The sequence below is a fragment of the Protopterus annectens genome, chromosome 9.part0 (genome assembly GCF_019279795.1).
Source record: "Protopterus annectens isolate FY-2018-M chromosome 9.part0, PAN1.0, whole genome shotgun sequence".
NCBI classification, from domain to species: domain Eukaryota; kingdom Metazoa; phylum Chordata; order Ceratodontiformes; family Protopteridae; genus Protopterus; species Protopterus annectens.
In genome coordinates this window covers 1,054,662,480-1,054,677,135 of record NC_056743.1, presented here as the reverse complement: position 1 = coordinate 1,054,677,135, position 14,656 = coordinate 1,054,662,480, and positions in this window count along the sequence as shown.

Below are 14,656 nucleotides of genomic sequence, written 5' to 3'. Positions count from 1 at the left end.
TTCAGTAGGTATGTGATAGGGTTTTAGGAGGTGATGACTCTGATACAACTAGGTTAGGAGATGGTGTACAATGAATGATGTTTTGATAATGTCATAATGGTGACCAGGTTGGTGGCCAGGTTGCTGAAAGATTTGTTGGATTGAGGGGGAACAGCCTGGTTAGGCTGGTGGGCAGAGAATAGGGGCAGGTTTGCCCTTTTCTGTTCCCCCTCTGGTATTGGATGTTCAATTCAATGTTAGGAAGGAGTGGTGGTGCTGCTTGATAAGTAAATAAGCAAGCTGAGCTGTTTATTTGGTTGGTGATGTAATTCAATAAATTGGAGGTGAGTGGTGGTACGCTGCCTTGTAAGTGCAAGGATAAGTGAGCAAGTGGGGGGTGCTGCTTATTCAAGGGTGAGTGGTTATGCTGCCCTTATGGTTATTTAATGTTTTCAATCCATGGATGTTATGATGGGTTCCTGTTAAATGATCAAAGATCGAATGCGTCTTGATCGAACTGGAAAGCACGAAAAGGCAAAATAGTGAAACGGCATATAAGTGAATTCCTTCCCTGGGAAAGAAATTGCTTGGCAGCTTCCGTTACTTTGCCATTTTTGTGACTGTAGTGCAATCTTGGAGTTGGTCTATTTATGCAGGGGGTTGTGGGGGGCACAGCCCTCCACTTTATTTAATGTTTTACAATTTTTTTTTTTTTTTTTTTTTTTGGAACAGCGATTTTTTCCCCTTGGAAAAAAATCACTGTTCTAAGCATTCGAGATTGTAAGCTTTCAGTTACATGGAATCGATAAATCATTGTTTGCTTTTTAAGTGTTCAATGATTTAACATAGACCCGTTATTATTACCTATCTCATGTTTTGGTTTAAATTAATAACTATTGGTTAACAATCATGTTTACGGAAGTTTAATAAAGGTCGTCAAATGTCATTTGATGTGATGTGTTTATTGAAGGGGACCAGGACAAAGCCAGAAATAACTGGGGGACAAAGGCCCAAAAATAGGAACTTTTTTAAATATTGCTTGTATAAACTTAAAACATTGATAGAAAAACAATGTTTCCATTAGCATGAATTTACTAATGGGTATGAAGTCTGAAACTCAAAAGCCTATTATTATTTTCTGACTTCCATCCTCAGTGATTTACAAATAATTTGCCAGAAAAAACAAACATTTATGAGGAACAGACCAAAAATATGAGGCAAAATCTGGGCATTCTGGGAAAATCTGGATAGCTGAGAGGTAAACTGGAATCAAGTTGTCTTAGACATTAATGTAATGGCTGGCATAAACTGCAAATAAATGCAGTGCAAGAAGAGGTCTCCAATAATTATCCTAGTAACACCAGAGGAGTAATACCTCCTCTCCATCCATGGAGATACTATAACACATAAGATGTTGGCACTGGAATGATCAGAGGTGGTGAGGACACTGGCTATTACCCGTATGTGCACCAGCAATGCATGGCTGCACAGGAAGGTTGGTAAAAAGCAGTAACATATATTGATATAGAAAATTGAATGCTAACAAGGAATGATTACATTAAACACATTACAATTACTATTAATAGGTGAACCTTCAACATCTGCTCAGAATGACAATGAAGTGTATGCTATTTCTTTATTAGTTTTCAAATATTTGTACAGGTTCAACAGCAAAAACAAACAGCTCTGCTATACCAATACATTTGCAGGATATCAGCAGCAGAATGGCTGTTGAAGATGTTGATAATGATAACATAGTTATATTTATGAGTCAGCCTGCGAAAATTGTCAATGTATTGAGAAAGAGTCATGTAGACTTGAAAGCTTTGCTGTTGTGCTATATTTTGGAAGTAAAGGTGTTATTCTGAGATGATTGGATTACTGTTTTTTTGGTTTACATCTTGGAACATCCTCACAGGTTGTGACAGTGGAAACAGACATGCAGGCACCCATGTATATGTGGCAGCTTGATAAACCTCACTGAACAAGGACTTCAGGACTTGGTTGTAGGCATGCTGGAAGAGGTAGTTGAATGGTGGATTCAACGAGCTGAGTCATCACTTCAGCATGTTGAAGACATGATGATCCAGCTGGTGCTTACCACTGCACCACCACAGGCCCCTACCCCTTCAACATCAGAGATTTATTTATTATTTTTTTTTACTGCTGGACATTAAGAGTTTCATAACTCTTAATGTTTAAAGAATTAATGACAATGGACTTCATATTGCAATCACTTCACTATCTCTCATTCACTCTTCTTATGGTGTCATACACACACACACACACACACACACACACACACACACACACACACACACACACACACACACACACTTTCTTTATTTTATTTACTTATTTTAATTTGACATGCCCTTAAGATCAATACACTGCTTAGTGAAAGTGAGCTATATAAATAAATTGTGACCATTTGCTTTTCAAATGGCCGTGTTTCACGGTAGCTAACATGTTGGCATGAAGAGATAGACTCATTTTCCAGTGGGTATTACCTGTACATTAATACCCTGCTGGAGAATGTTCATTCTCCAATCAGGGCTTAATTTACAGTTTGTCCATTATCTAAAAGAAAATAAATATATTCTAATGATGAAATCTGCTGCATTAGAAAGTGAAATCTGAAAATAGTAGGTTTCTGATTCATTTGCTTGCTACTGGTATAATTCAAGTCTACATCAGGGCTTTTTTCTAGGTGCCTTGAATTAGGAAATGGAATGCAAGAAGCCAATGGCAGCTCATACAAATCATGATGAACCAATCAGCATCAGGAATTCTTGAGGCTATCCACTTTGCAGAGTTTTATTGAGCACTGCTTGGTTTTCAGCACATACTATGCACATAAAAAAACAGGGAACAAATTAAGGACACCTCTATAGGTGTCTGTATTTATTTGTGAGGGTTTTTGCCAATTTTAATGTTATTATACTTGGTAAAAGATCAGAAAAGGGTACAGACATGGTAAAGTGATTTCCAAACATCACAATGAGTAAAAGTGAAGGCAGTACAGTGCTCAAAAATATTGCATGTATAAGAAGGGAATATAATATGTGGTTTATATTCTGGAAAAAGTGATAGAGGTGTGAAGAAATTAGTTAAGTAATAGCAGTGCCGGAATGGATTAGTAACAGTTATAAAAGGCTCAAGATAAATAGAAACTGGAGTGAAAGGAGGGAGAGAGAGAAACTGACCATAATAGAAGCTAATGGATGGATGAATGGATGGATGGATGGATGGATGGATGGATGGATGGATGGATGGATGGATGGATGGATGTGAGTGCGAATATCTGTATGCCTTGGTTAGGAAAAATATAGCTATCTAGACAGAAGGGTAGAGCAGGAAATAGGCAGACAGATAAATAGGTAAAGATATGGCTATATAGATAGATCAGACATACAGATAGGTGTGAATAGGTGGTTGGATGAGCCTTGTCATGTGTTCTGGCAGGGATATGAGGAAGAAAAATAGAATGTATGCACATTGAAGAAATAAACTGTAGAATGGAATGAAAACATTTACAAAACTAGCGCCTAACAATGACTAGTTGAATAATGATCATCAAAGAAGTTGCACCAATAGGAATAGACAGGACATGAGAAATAAGAAATATGCAGCAGTTTCAGATAGGATAATTTAGAACAACAGGAAAGGTTCACAGATGTATTTAATAATGAGAAATAGTGCACAGACAGTTTATGTATGACCAAATTTAGGAAGGAAGAGAAAATACCCACCTAGTAATATTTCCGACATAGCTAAAGCAGCCCTGGTATAAAATAAACTAAAATTCTAAAACATCAGGGAATCCAAAGTATACAAATAAACCTTGTCAAGTAACTAAAGAACTACAACTGACCTAATTTATTGTAAATGTATAGCTGAAGAAGCTTGAGGAGTAATAAGGAGGAATGATCTGCTGGTTAATGTTAAAGTAAATGTTATAATAATCAGACAAGAGTGAAGTATAGAGGTGAGATGTTGTAAATGTGTGACACTAACAATAAAAGAGAACAAAAATATGTTAGTGTTGATATAGTGAGTCTATAACCATGGTCACTTAATCTGAAGGCCTCAGAGGCTGTGGAAGTCCCTAACATCAAGGGATGAAAACATTGAATTTTTTGTTTTTATTTAATATAAAGTTGAGATTAGTTTTTTGCTCTTGTGGGCACAGTTGGTTATTTCAACACTGGTCATTCTCAGTTTACTTAATGTCTTTGGTACAGCAGCCCTTAACAATTAATGAGGTGATTCACTGAAGCAAGTTTGCCGTTATCTTCACTGTTATGGTTTAGTATCTATTTTTAATGGACTCAGGAAAATAATATGGAAATGTCTTCTCAAAAAGATCATAACTTTCATGTGTCATTATTAGCTATTTAGCATTGGATGCACAATGTGGGAATCGTACCTCTCAGCCTCTTAACACAAGGAATCTGGACAAAGCTAAAATAATGTGGGGGTGGGAGACAAAGGCTAAAAAATAGGGACGTTTTTTAAATATCACTCTTACAAACTTAGAAAGCTACTAGAATAGCAGGTGTTGCATTAGCATACATTTTCTGAAGGGTATGGAGTGTGAAGCTCAAATGTATGTCATTAGTTAATGAGTATATTCCTCAATAATTTGCCAAACAGCCACAAATTTTAGGAGGAACAGACCAAAAATAGTAGCCAGCAATCTGGACAGTTAACAGGTATGTCAGCAGTGATGATGGGCTATATTAATGCAAATTATTCCACCTTAGTCTGCCCTGAAGTTGATGAGCATACAGTACAGGAAACTGATTCTGAATCAAAGCAAAGCAGTGATCTCTTGCAACAGATGATCAAACTATGACAGATCCATTGTACAGAATAATTATGTTGCTATCACCAAGTTAGGGTTCAGACTCGGTCAAGATATAATCTACCCAGTTTCTACTAATTTCTGACTACCTAGCAAAAGGTATGCTGTATAGACTTGACAAATCCCTTACATGGGAGACCCCAAGCAGAACTGACAGAGCCATCAATGTACCAAAGTTGCTCTCTGTGGAGGAACTATATTCTCAAATCTCTTTCTCATGCTTTGAGATAAACTAAATACAGAGGCCTATCAGCTGGACCAGGAATATCCTTCCTCTGGCTAATCCTAGCACGCAAACTGTTATAAAAACGTGTTCAAGTCAAAACTTGCTAATCTTTTTTACTCTTCTTTGACATCTCTGGTATGTTGCATGTTTCTTCCTCACTACCATTTGCAGTTTCTGGCTTTTAGGCTTCCGGGAACAGTTATGTTTCAGGAGCCTTTTTATTTTGCATGACAAAAACACAACTACCTACATCAGTATTGGTCACTATTAATAGAGTTCTCCAGCCTCCTCTATGATGTTTGCAGGCATAGTATGGCTTATTCTTACTTAGCTGACTTACTGTAACATTACTTACTTAATGTGTGGGATATTCAGAACTTAAATTACCAAGCCAATGACTATTGCATTGTTAAAAAGTAGCGCAGTCCTTTAATTAAAACTAGAAAACATTTACTGTGTTAAAACCTAAGCTACAATAAGACAGGGAGATATTTTATTTTTGGACGTTCATGGCAATCACACCATTTTTTTTTATTTGCTTTCTACAATATTGCAGAGCTTAAGCATATTAAATGTAGCTTACTAAGGGTCCCAACTTGGAAGAGCATTATTTTCTGCTTTATTCTCAAGTAAAATAAATTATACTGGCACTTTTTATGCTCGCTTTATAAATCCTTAAATACCAGCTAAGCTCTGTTAAGCCAGTATATACTTATATACATACCTCTCTGTGCTCTGCTTTGAAGCTGCTTGGTATATTTGTGTTCTATTTTTGTATATTTTCCATTTTTCTACAGTGCTGCATAAAAGTCTGTTGTGCAAAACTGTTTGCCTTTTTAGTCCTCTTCCTTTTTTTCTGTCTCTCCCTGGATTTGTACTATAAGGAAGATTCACACAGAATGAAACCCTATTAGTGAACTGTAGTAAATAAATACATGCAAATATAAATATATAACTAAGTAAAAATGAACTCATTAACTAATAAAATACAAGTAGTAGAATTATAAAGTTGATTTATTTTTATTGTCACTTTGATTTAATTTCACAAGGAAACCTAGAAAAAACATAATACTCAGCTTCAAATAGTTTGGCAGCCATTATAAAATATTCACTCAACACACTGCCAGTGCTGTCCATATTTTACTCATCGAAGGCAAAGTGTAAGATGTGTTTACTCAAACAGTCACCAAGGAGACAAAAATGAAAAACTGTTTAATTTTAGCATACACTATAATTTCAAAATATCTGGTGGTTTTATTATGAGAGAAGAGTTCCTTAGGACTCTGGGAAATATGCTAAGAAAAAGTATTCTTTGAAACTACATTGCAAGTTTTGAGTGAATTATTGATTTTGGTCTTTGTGGCGTATGATGTGTCTTACATCATCAAGACATGGTTGTTGCCTTTCACGAGGATAATCATCTTAGCAAGATTAGGATATCATTTTATTTTCATTGGTATGCTGTGTCTGTTTAAAATTACTGTCTCCTGAGATGGCAGACACCTGAAAGGAACCTGAGGAGTATCTCCACACACAAAATCTGTTGATGAGAATGCAAATACAGGTGGTGCCCACTGTTGAATTAATATAAATCAGGTATTGTCCTTACCTCATTATTTAGTTCCAAAAGCTTTCCTTTATAATGAGAACTTAAGAAGCATTCTCTGTCCTCTCTGCCACATATTACTATCACTTGTATCTCTCTCATTCCGCTTTGGAATAACACAGTTAAGTTCCCCACTGTGTAAGACTCTCCAAGGTCATTCTTTCTCCCATAATAAACCTTACTTCCCCGCACTAGAGAAATAATGCCACCAAATGATATAACCAACAAATTTTCCCAGGTATGACAGGATAATAGTGAGCTACCACTTCATAATCAGAGCAGTATGCAAATCTGCTACACAAAGCAGCAGATCAGGTAATGTGAACAGAGTGAAGGTATTCCAAAGGAGCAGTGGAGGAGGATATTTTTATTATACAAAGAACACAATAAATAAAGGACTGCAACAAGTACAGCAGAAGATGGTAGATAAGCCAGAGCAGGCCATGCCACTCTGACAGGACACCATTTTGTGTTAACTGAAGTGGAAACAATTGCTAAATTAAAAATGGAACTAAGGAAAGAAACTTGAATTGGTGGTTGTGCCAAGAAGATTGTCTATCTGACTGTTCTCTTTTTCTTTAACATGAGCTGAGGTAGTTGATCCCCCTTCTAAAGAGATTTGTCCCAAATAGTGAGCATGCTCACAGAGTCAATTAAAGCCAAGTGACAGGGTAATCAACCAACCAGAAGCTACCTGACATAATAGTTGCCATTTCCCCTAATACAAAACTTGACACTCGTGTGGAGAATGTGATAATTCAGCATTGCAGAATCAGAGTCCAGGTTCCTCTAGAATTATCTCAAGGTCCTGGTTATTAGGAGGCATATTTTTAATCTTGTCTGTCATGCTCAAAAAAGAGTGAATTTATTTTTTTATAGCGTAACCAGCAATTCAACTTGTATGTCAGGGCTAAATTTTAATTTTTTTTATGGCAGAGCAGGTGACAATCTGTCACAGAATGAGAAGCTTGGGTAATGCAGGTGGTGGCAAGACTAAAGTTAATAAGGAAAAAAAGCAATGGCCATGGAAGTAAACTTACATGAATCCAGAAAGATAGATTATTTATTTTTATTAATCCTTTATTGACTGGGAGAGTCCTACTAGGTTACCAGCTTCTTTTCAGGGGAGACCCAAGGTGCCGTTTTATATCACCTGTAAAAAAAATCCACAAGGAACAGAAAGATCTAGAGGTGAGTTCACAAAAAGAAAGATTGGGGGGAATTAAAATGAAGACCTGAGAAGGTAAAGAGGGGAAGAACGTTGGGTTATAGATGAGTAAGTGAAGGCAGGGCACCTTTGAGCAAGGAGTATAATAGAGAATATTGAAGAGTTGCTTGTGGGCATTACAGCAGTCATCTTAAAAGATTGTGATGCCAAGATGTGTTTATTGCAGCATAGTGGAGAACGGATGACATGAGAATATCTGCTTATGTTGAAAACAAAACTATAGTCTGCAGTAGAATCAAAGAAAAAAAATGAGCCCAAAAAGCTTACTTGTGTAGACAGTTATCTAGTTGACTAGCTAACTAGTAATGCAGTCTGCATGTTATGTAACCTATTGTCTGCTGTCATAATGGACACCTGAAAAACAAAACAATACATTTCATTTTCTTAGAAAAATAATGCAGATATTAATAGTAAGTGAATATTAATCTACTCTATCTAGAGAAAAATTTGCTGTTTATATTTCTTATATGGGAGAGTCTTACTCGGTTAGCAGCTTCTTTTCAGGAGAGACCCAAGGTGCCGTTTTATTTCACCTATAAAAAAATCCACAAGAAACAGAAAGATCTAGAGGTCAGTTCACAAAAAGGAAGATTAGGAATTAATTTAGGCCACACAAAAAAATAATGCAAAGTAGAAAGATAGACAATAAGGAAAAATGAAAAAAAAATCTGCCATAAGTGGAAGAACTTGAGCAAAAACATCGATGGGAGTCCACTGAACACTGATGGCGTTATAAGAGATCTGAGGATGCAGGTTGACAGCAACCTCTCCTTCCACCACCACATTGCCACTGTGGTCAGAAAGTCCTTTTATGTGGCACATCTCATTACCAAGGGTTTTGCATCCAGGAATAAAGAGGTCTTTATCTCTCTGTACGCTTCCCACATTAGACCAATCATTGACTGTAATGCCCTATTTGGCATGTACCTCACTAGACACCTGCAACAGCTGGAGAGGCCACAGAAGTACCTCACAAAGAGGATCCTAGGCATTATACACATGTCCTACATGGACGGACTCAAAAGAATCCAACTATTCTCTGTCTCATATCACCTACGTAGAGGTGATCTTTGCTTGACTTACAAAGCCATGTCTGACCTAACTCTGTTAGAAATGCTACATCTAAAGAAATCCCAATCCCACCATAACACGCACTCCAGAGACCTCAACATCATTACCACAATCAATAGAACATGCTAGAGAGACAGGTTCCTCACCTGGAGACTGCCTATGCTCTGGAATAGACTTCCCATACATGTCAAGCAGAGCACCTTACCGTCCCTCTTCAAGAGAACTCTTGATGAGTGGATGGGTAATAAAAAGTTCACCTTGGGGATCACTCCAGTGCCTCTACTTGATAGAGGAACTGGGAACTAACATCGGGTGGCACGATGCCAGGGAACTTATATGGGCTAGACTCCAAGGCCATTAGCCTAGTACACACCTATGAACCAGTGAAAAGGCAGACTATACAATGTATGTTGAACGTAAAGAATCTGACTATGGTTCATTTGGAAAGCATATTTAGAAAAGAGACAAAAAGATTCACAGAAGAAGGGAGGGTAGAAGATGCACAGCTGGGTGATGTCTGCATGTGTGTTTGTGCATGTGTATTATTTTTGGTAATAATATAGATTTTCTTTGTATCTGAGTAAATTTGAATTAACTTCACACTGTTTAATGCATGCATGCTAGAGTGCACTGGGTTATGTGTGGGATTATTATTGTTGTTTTTTTATTGCTTCTGCTGCAATTATTGTTTAACTAGATAAGCCAAAATATAGTCATACCTGTGTGTGTGTGTGTGTGTGTGTGTGTGTGTGTGTGTGTGTGTGTGTGTGTGTGTGTGTGCGTATGTGTATGTGCGCACGCGTTGAAGTGATTATGTCACACATTATGCATTGATAAGCATATATAGTTATCCAAAGTCCTTTAATCACTTTTTTTTAATCCAGGAAGAATAGTCAAAAAATGTAGCTCCTGTACAGAGCTCTGTGGGACACAGGATATGCAGGTAACCCCATAGCTTTACTTACTGTGTTCTATTGTCTAACCACTGCTGTGGTTTAAGAGGCAAATTCCTTAACAACCTCCGCTCTCATATTTGACATATGTATGGCCTTTTAAGCACTTCACTGTGGCTTCCTCTTTCAGGTTCTTGCACAGTTTGAAAATGGTCTATATTTAACTGAATGTACTTGTTTACTTCATCAAAAACTGGTAAGGAATAATCAGCAAGACCAACCGCACCCCATTTTTTATTAAAGAACATATAAGATAGCTGTAGTTAATTTGCCTTGTTTTCATTCTGGCCGCATTACCACTCTTTGTACATAGTAGTATGGATTTGTACTGATTTGAATTTTCTTTAGATATGAGCCGAGTATTGTGCATGGGGCTCACTATAAGGATATCTAAACAAGCTGTGCAAAACCTAGGAAAAAAATAAACCTAGTTTTTGCCTAGATGCACAAGTGAAAAACGGGGATTCTTCTTTTGTTCTTATATCGCACAGAATGCCTTATATTTCTGTCAACAATCCCTTTGTTCAGTAGATTACTTACTATCTTAAAGCAATGCATTCAGAAAAACTATTAAGAAGCTGTGAATCAACAAAACTAAGATATCCCTTAATGTGAACAGAATGCATCTGGAAAATCTCAAATTTGCAACTAAAAACTACAGCCCCTTTGCCAAGGCATGAAATCGCCACAAACACTGTGGGGTAAATGTCCTTTATGTATGTATAAGTCTAATTCAGTATTATATGTGAAAGACTTATAAAAAAAAGTCTACCAATTCCTCCCATAATAAAATGGAAGTTAACACATTTGGCTAAAGCATACAACATGTTCATATCTAAAGATCTTTGTTATATATAAAAAGACTTGCATCTCTTCCTTGTCTACTGCTAACATGAAGACATACCAGAACAATTCACTTCTTACCAAAGGTCTCTGAGTCATGGTGTTTAGCAAAATGTAAAGCAATCAAACTTCTAATATTATACAAAATTATAAGCAACGAAGAAAGGAACTTTATAGTACCTAGTACTGATGTGACTTCTGTAAGTGATACCAGAAGTGTAGCTGCTTGAATTAGAGCACTGAACAAGCACCCCACCACCTCTGCTCTTCAATTGAAAAGCCAAAAAAAGCAGTTCTCTGTAATAGTGATCGACTTATTACAGTTAGATCTACACACCCCTTCTATTACTGGCACACCAACCAGGTGGCCAGATGCATAACACATACCCCCTCCTGCCAGCCCCAGACATTTAGGTCCCATTACTGTGCCCTGCACCAACCCTTCTTTAACATATTTTATTAGCTCATTACATCCAAGTGATGCCTCCAGGTGCATCTGCAGTTAGCTCATACTGACGCCTCTAGGTGTCAAATATTGCTTGTTCGTATTTGCATTCATTATTCCAAAGCCATGCTATGTATAAGGGTTCAAAAGATTTCATCTTAAAGCTTACACTATGACAAACTCAACTGCCCTAATATTTAACTTCTGTCTAATGCAGGTAAAGAGATATTAGGTAGCCCTACTCATACCTATAGGTACTCTCTTCAGCTAGTACCCACTCTACTATCCCTGACCTCTCTTCCACAGATTCTGATAACCAACGATGGATAATTTCCTATGGTCTCTCCTGCTAGTCTGGTTGATAAAGGCATCCTGAGACAGTATAGCAACTGCCTTATGTACACAGACACCCTCTACTACTACCACCTAGGAATACAATATGTGAGCGAAGCAATTACATTAAGAACCTAAAATCCTTGTTGTCTCACTCGGAAGCCAGTACATCTGGCAGTGAGAAGGTTGTCTGCACAAACACTATGAACATCACACCTCTAACACCACCCACATGTGAACAACACACACCTACATATGCAGGGGTTCTCAACAAAAACATACGTAAATGAAAAGAGACCTCCGCACATCACAACCCACAGCACCAAGCATCACACATAGTACATGCGTCTGTTTCTCACAGCCTACTAGTCATAGGAGATTGTATTGTGAGACACCCAGATGTACCCCTCACCAGGCTAGACAAGGAGAAAGTCACGGTAAGTTGCTTGTCAGGTGCTAGAATCTGCTTTATTACACACACCCACTCAAATCTTTTAACAAGTACTGTTATGACTCTGTCATTGTCCATGTAGGTATGAATGACTTCAGATGTACTTCTCTGGACTATATGAAGAGATACATGATTGAGCTTGCTGAATACGCATCCCAGATAGGTATGTCCCTAGCCTTAAGGAGCATCCTACCATCACCCAGAGTGATACCTCAATACAAGCAGAACATGCTTAACTTTAACAATTGGCTTAGTTTCTGGTGTCATTCCAAGGGAATCTAGTACCTGACAGCCTGGGAGGACTTGATTGAAGCCAGGATGATTTGCCAGAGATGGCCTTCATCCATCTCCCCTGGGCTTCAGGCAAAGGCTCTTGCCTCCTCATAGTGCCTTTTTTTAGGCAAAGTCATGAGCACAAAATTGCCAACATGAAAATTTCTTCTAAATTAAATTTAAAGGTCATGCTGCTAAACGCTAGGAGTCTTAGCATGAAACTCCACTCATTGCAAGCATTCCTTGCCCTGGAGGATGTTGACATTTGTGCATTCACTGAAACCTGGTTCAAAGCTGTGGAGAGAACCCCAGCCTTACCAGGTTACTCTTCCTACCATACTTTCAGACCCCAAATGGAGGACTACAAAGCTGCAGGAGGTGGAGTTTCAATATTTATCAAAGACATACACACCTCCAGGCTGGTCAAATGGTATGACGCACAGGAAACACTTCAAGTGCAGTTAACTGTTGACAAAACACCTATTCAAATCATAGTTAGCCACAAATGCCCAACCATGACTCAGGATGCCTACTCCCTCTATCTGGACTTACTTGAATCCATCAAGGTTCACCCCTCTACCCTGATCCTGGGTTACTTTAACTACCCAACCATAGAGTGGAAGACCTATTCTAGCACAAACATGGATGTCCAGAGATTCCTCAACCTCATCAATGCCAATGCACTTGGTCAGCTGGTAGACACACCTACAAGAGGTGAAAAAATTCTGGACCGGGCCCTAACCAAATGAGTAGCCACTGTAGCACTACTACACTGTCATCCTCCTTGGTAAGATCCGACCATACAGTGATCACTTTTGAAGTCACCATCTCCCCTGACCCCCCCCCCCTTTTGTCAGGGTAAAACAAAAAAACTTTTCCAAAGCTGACTACAATCTCCTCAGACAGATATATGCAGCTTCACAGCCACTGTCCCTTCAGCTGGAACTAGAACTAATGGCCAAGCCTACACCAAAAACTATACGAGCACCTACATAGCTGTATGGACTTAGCAATACCTGACAGGACCAAATCATCTTCCTCAAGGAAGAGTAAACCTGACTGGTTGTCAGCAGCAATAAACAAACTCTATAATAAAAAGAAAAAATTGCTGTCCAGGAACAAGAAGGAGCAGGTGCCAGGTTGGAAGCAATCTCTCCTTTGTCTGAACAAGCAAATAAGGTCACTGGCAAAATCTCTAAGGGTAACTTTCTGACCAAATTTGCCACATCCACTAAGGATAATCACAAGGGCTTCTTGACATATGTCTGCAGTCTCAAAGATAACACCCAAATCTGCTGTGAACTGGTGGTCAATAACATCACATACACAAACGACATAGATATAGCCAACCTGCTGGCAAAAAGGTTGAGTGAAAACTTCAACCCCCTGTCCCCCATCAGTAAATCAGGACATCCCCAACACCTGACCCCCTTACCTCATCACCAGGGAGCAGGTCTTTAATGCCCTCTCAAAGGCAAAAAATACAGTCTCTATGGGAACCGATAACATCCCTGGCTGTATCCTACATGGACTCACGCATGAGGTCTCAGCTCCATTAGGCACCCTATTCAACCAAAGCCTGAGCACTAGCTTCATCCCAGCTGAATGCAGGACTGCCACTGTCAGGCTTCTACACAAAGGTGGAGCATCCACTGACCCAGGCAATTATAGGCTCATCAGCTTAATTAGCCTGATCTGCAAGGCCGTGGAATGCATTATCATGGACCTTATAAACAAAGACATTGGCAACCTCCAAATGCTTGACCCTACACAGTTTGGTTTTGTCAAAGGGAGATCATGCCTGTTAAACTTGGTTGACTTCTTTGAAACATTCACCAAAGCCATGGATGTGGGGGAAGATGGTGCACACCACCTACCTTGACCTAGCCAAAGCCTTCGACACTATTCCCCACTCGGGCATAATAGATAAACTCTCCCAGCTAGGCATCAACCTGTATGTTATCAGATGGGTAGCTAACTCCCTCACTGATAGAACCCACTCAGTCAAAATAGGGGAAGTCACCTCTAGTAGTAGACCCGTAATCAGCGGTGTACCCCAAGGATCAGTCTTGGGGCCTCTACTGTTTGGGATATACTTTTCTGAGGTGCAAGCCAAAACCAGTAGTCTGTGGCTGACCACGTTTGCGGATGACTGCAAGCTGGGCACAGTCTTAAATTCCCCTAATGATGTGAACATCCTCCAAGAGGGCCTTACCCATACTAATGACTGGTGCCAGAAGCATGGCCTGAAATGGAATTCTAAGAAATGCATCATATTTCCTTTGGGGAAAATGGCATCCTCACTATTTATAACATTAATAACAATGTACTAAGCAGGCAATCAGTTGTGAGGGACTTGAGCACCTGGGTTGGTAGGAACC